The following is a 5,400-nucleotide window of genomic DNA, read 5'->3' on the forward strand; positions in this document are numbered from 1 at the left end:
GGATGAAGATGAATTGGAATCTTAATTTTAGAGAAGCAACACTGATTTACAACATAAAAATAGGGTAATTAGATTAGAGTCGTACACTAATTGCCTTAAATTATTTCAAAAACCCTTCAATGAACTTTAAAATAACCATGAGTGAACTATTGTGTAGTTTCTATCTTTGGTTTGTTTTCATCTTGTTTAATTGAAAAACTAGCCATTTTCAATAGAATAATTGTTTTTCTTAAATGAAAATGATTGATATTGGTCAATACAACAACCAAGCTAATATACCCTCTTCCTAATTTGTTGAGCGTGCTTTAGAAGAAGAAAGCGAGAAAGATGAATAAGAAGCTGGATGATCAAAAGAGGATAAACATGAATTGGAATCTGAATTTGACAGAAGCAACAGTTATGCAGAACATAAAAACAGAGTAATTACAATAGAGCCGTATAATAGTTGCCTTAAATTATTACAATAGCTGTCGTGATTGGACTTTAAAATAACCATTAGTAAACTATTGTGCACTATAATAATTATTGAATAACCGTGATTGAACTTTACAATAATCATGATTGAACTATTCTTGCCTTTGTCTCATACTTTATCCTTCGAGTTGAACATTAACAAGAAGTTGTCTTGCTGGCGTTTTCACCATTCTTCCCAACGAGAACCATGTCTAGCCTATTGATGAGGGTTGAACCAATAAAAATAGAAAGCTCGCTGAAAGAAATAAAAACAAAGAAGGGTGTAAGTTGAAAATAACTATGCAACTGAAATACAATAACCACCCATAAGGATTGAAATAACCATAACAATATTATAAAATAACTGGATATTTTAGAGAAATAAAACGTACTTTGTCAGAATGGAGTAACTAAGCAAAATGAAATACAATAATCCAAATAATGAATTAAAATAACTGAAACAACACAATAAAATAGTGAGCAACATACGATACTCTAAAACAACCTCATTGTTCTACTACCTATGCACATTAATAATAGTTTGATTAAACAACTAGAAAGAGAAACATCCCATTCAAAAACGCAAAATACAATTACAAAACCCTAGAATTATACGAAAACCAAAAAATATCATTTAACAACCCAAACACTAGAAATTGAACAACATGTTGAAGAAAACTGAATAAATTGAAGATTACACACATAAAAACATTAAATTCAAACAAAAAAAGAAGAAGATGAAATGCGAATTGAATACATTCAACGAAAAAAATAGTAGAAAACGAAAAAACGCATTACCTGAATACACGTAATTGAAGATGAAGATGAAGTCGAATTAGTGAGCGAGCACGAAGAAAGTGAATATCGCAGTAGAAGATGAATAATAGAGGGCAACGGTGAAGATAGAGAAAGAAACTGGAGAAATGAAAAAAAAAAAAAAAAAAAAAAGAGTGAAGAGCATAAAATATATGGTTTAAATAAAAGATGAAAGATTTAATCTCAACCATACATCTTAGATTAGATTAATGGTCCAAATTTAGAGGGGTAATTCAGCAAAAATGACCAACTCATATGATCATATATATATATATATTGAGAGAGAGAGAGAGAGAGAGAGAGAGAGAGAGAGAGAGAGAGAGAGAGAGAGAGAGAGAGAGAGAGAGAGAGAGAGAGAGAGAGTTGAGATCCGGTGAGAACTCCTAAATATTTGAAGATTGAGGATTTCAATATATGATCACGGGTTATTCAATACAATATCAAAAAAAATCAAAGCTGGGCAAAAAAACAAATTTGAAAAAAAAAATTGAACTTTTTTTTTGTTTGGGCAGGTGTTTTTGTGTGTGATATTTTATCGAGTAACCTGTTATATTATATTGACGAACCTATGATATTGTAATGAAATCCTCAATCCTCAAAAAGATAGTGTATCCTCACATGATCTCATTCCTATATATATATATATATATATATATATATATATGATCCGGTGAGAACGACCACTCGGTGAGAACACACTAGATACATTAGAATATATAAACTAGGTACACTTTTTTTAAACCAAATTTCTGATACACTTTTGACTATCGTAGGTACACTTTTTAGCTGAATTCTATATACATTTTTTAAGAATGTAGATACACTTTTTTTACCCTAGATACACTTTTTACCTGAATTCTATATACACTTTTTTTACAATGTAGATACACTTTTTTCTATCTTAGGTATATTTTTTACCTGAATTCTATATACTTTTTTTATGTATCTGATCTTAAAATTAACCTATTTAATAATATTTTTAATGTTTCTGAATGCAATTTTTTAATCAAATTTGCCCAACCCGTTCTCCTTACTCGCCACACGCTTTTCAAAACTGTAATACAATCACATGATTCTAATTAAATCAAATTAAAAAAAATGCAGCACACACATAATCAAAAGCAAATTTATACATACTGATTAATGGTGGTATCTTTCCAAAGCTTATCCATTAAAAGCCTAAAAGTAAAAGTCAGAGGAGGCAAAGTGCTGCACATATGAAAAGCAAGCTATGAACCTATGGTTATACCGTATTCGACATCCCATAATAATACAGAAATGCATTTTATAACAATGCAGTGAGAATCCATCCAATATAGAGATTCAAATTTATTATAATTCCATCTTTTTAAAACAAATATGTTGGACTTTACCAAGTACGACTAAGAAACGATCGAAGAGGAAAAGCAGCAAGAAGAGAAAGTGAGTGAAAGATGACGTTGACGGAAGTGTGAAGCTGAGAGATGTCGACGTGGCAAACGACGAGCGTTCACGGAATAAGTTGCAGCGGAGCGATTGTGAGAACAGCGACGGAGAGTGAAAACATGATTAGTGAGAAAGACACAGGGATATGAGTGGAGATGGAGGAAGTGGTGTTCGTCGCCGTTTTGTGGTGGTGTTCGCCGCCGACTGGCGGTTGGGGTGGTGGCTTGCCGGTAATTAGGATGGTGGCTGAGGTGAGGGGAGAGGAATGACCGGACTCGGGGTGTTTGATTTGTTGATTTATGTTTGGGTAATTGAGAGATGGGTGGGCGTTGATTTCTTTTAATCTTATGGTCAATGAGTGTTCTCACCGTTCTCACCGGATCTTGACTATATATATATATAGAATTAGGATCACATGAGTCCACCCTATCTTTTTGAGTCCGTGAGTCCATGATACAATATCACACGTTATACTACACAATATCACAGCTTACAATTTCACACGTTATACTAAACAATATCACAACTGAAAAAAAAAAAAGTTTTTGAAAAAAAAAAATCGAAAAAAAAATCGTTATATTGTTTTGTAATACAATATCACACGTTATACTAAACAATATCACAGCATACATTAGTTTTTTTTTTTTTAAAAAAAAAAAAAACTTTTTCGATAAAAAAAATTTGAAAAAAAAAAACGTGATATTATTTTGTAATACAATATCACACGTTATAGTAAACAATATCACAGTTTAAAAAAAAAAAAAAAAAAATCTTTTTGGGGAAAAAAAATTGAAAAAAAAAAATTCGAAAAAAAAAATTGAAAAAAAAAATTTCGAATAAAAAAATTTGAAAAAAAAACTCGTGATATTGTTTTGTATAGTGCGTGATATTGTTTTATGGACTCATGGACTCAAATATATAGGTGGACTTACCGGATATATATATATAGAGAGAGGCAAGATCCGGTGAGTCCACCTATATATTTGAGTCCATGAGTCCATAAAACAATATCACGAATTTTTTTTTCAAATTTTTTTTCGAAATTTTTTTTGAAAATTTTTTTTTCGGAATTTTTTTTTCGAATTGTTTTTTTTTTTTTTTTTTCCTGTAAGCTGTGATATTGTTTAGTATAACGTGTGATATTGTATTACAAAACATTATCACGATTTTTTTTTTCGATTTTTTTTTTCATTTTTTTTCTCGAAAAAAGTTTTTTTATTTTTTAAATATGTAAGCTGTGATATTGTTTAGTGTAACGTGTGATATTGTATTACAAAACAATATCACAACTTCTTTTTCGAATTTTTTTTTTCAAATTTTTTTTTTCGATTTTTTTTTTTTTTTTTGAATATAAGCTGTGATATTGTTTAATATAAAGTGTGATATTGTATCATGGACTCACGGACTCAAAAAGATAGGGTGGACTCATGTGATCCTAATTATATATATATATATATATATATATATATATATATATATATATATATATATATAGGTCAGGATCCGATGAGAACCACAAACATAATGAGAAACGTGAGAACCCTTACTAAATCATCATCAAATCTTGTTCCGAAAGTTTTGATAGATCATTTACCCTTAGTTTAGTTTATTCAAACACATTTTTAGTATAACTAAACAAAATTTATTGATTTTATTCACAAAATATAAACTTAATGTACAAAAATACAGTTAGGTATACTAAAATGGCTATAGATGCACGAAAATGAAAACTAGATGCATCAAAATTGTTATATGCATGAAAATGATTACTAGGTGCATGAAAATATCAGGCTCTAGGTGCACGAAAATGAGTTCTAGGTGCATAAAAAGTGTTAGATACATAAAAAGGAGTAGTAGGTGCATGAAAATTAATAAAATATTTCTCGTCCTGATTTTCATCAATAATTTTTACTTTTTGAACCAAGAAATATGTTATCTAGTCATAAAATTCTATGTCGAATCCAAATATGTTGTTATTTTTAGAAAATAAATCCATACGGTGGAGTTCTCGTGGTTCTCACTTTGTAGTTGGTTCTCACCGGATCCCAAATATATATATATATATGTATGTATGTATATATATATATGTATATATATATATATGTATGTATATATATATACATACATATATATATATATGTATGTATATATATATATATGTATATATATATAATGAGAACCAGCATCATAATGAGAACCGTGAGAACTCCACCTTACGGATTTTTTTTTGAAAAAATAACGACATATTTTGATTCGGCATAGACATTTATGGCTAGATAACATATTTTTTGGTCCAAAAAGTATAAACTATTGATTAAAATCGAGGCGAAATACATTTTGTTAATTTGCATGCACGTGCTACTCATTTTCATATAACTAATACTTTTCATGCACCTAGAACTCGTTTTCGTGCATCTGGAGCCCATTATTTTCATGCACCTAGTACTCCTTTTCATGCATGCAACAATTTTCATGCAGCTAGTATTCGTTTTAGTGCATCTATAGCCGTTTTAGTATACCTAATTGTATTTTTGTACATTATGTTTATATTTTATTAATAAAATGGATTAATATTGTTTAGCTTTACTAAAAAATGTGCTTGAATAAATTAAACTAAAGCTAAATAATCCATCAAAACTTTTGAAACAAGTTTTGGTGAAGATTTAGTAAGGGTTCTCACGGTTCTCATTATGTTGGTGGTTCTCA

The 5,400-nt window shown here is 29.6% G+C and overlaps 1 long non-coding RNA gene across 1 annotated transcript; it reads right to left on the minus strand.

Annotated features, from left to right (window-relative positions):
* Positions 1–412: 412 nt before the first annotated feature.
* Positions 413–3,167, minus strand: LOC141637260 (uncharacterized). The gene is made up of 3 exons (XR_012541700.1): positions 2,643–3,167; positions 1,252–1,368; positions 413–709 (listed from the first exon to the last, which is right to left on the minus strand). It is a non-coding gene; the product is annotated as an uncharacterized LOC141637260 (long non-coding RNA).
* Between the last annotated feature and the right edge of the window lie 2,233 nt (positions 3,168–5,400).

Source organism: Silene latifolia, unplaced genomic scaffold (assembly GCF_048544455.1).
Source record: "Silene latifolia isolate original U9 population unplaced genomic scaffold, ASM4854445v1 chrun_scaffold_16, whole genome shotgun sequence".
In the NCBI taxonomy this organism is placed as follows: domain Eukaryota; kingdom Viridiplantae; phylum Streptophyta; class Magnoliopsida; order Caryophyllales; family Caryophyllaceae; genus Silene; species Silene latifolia.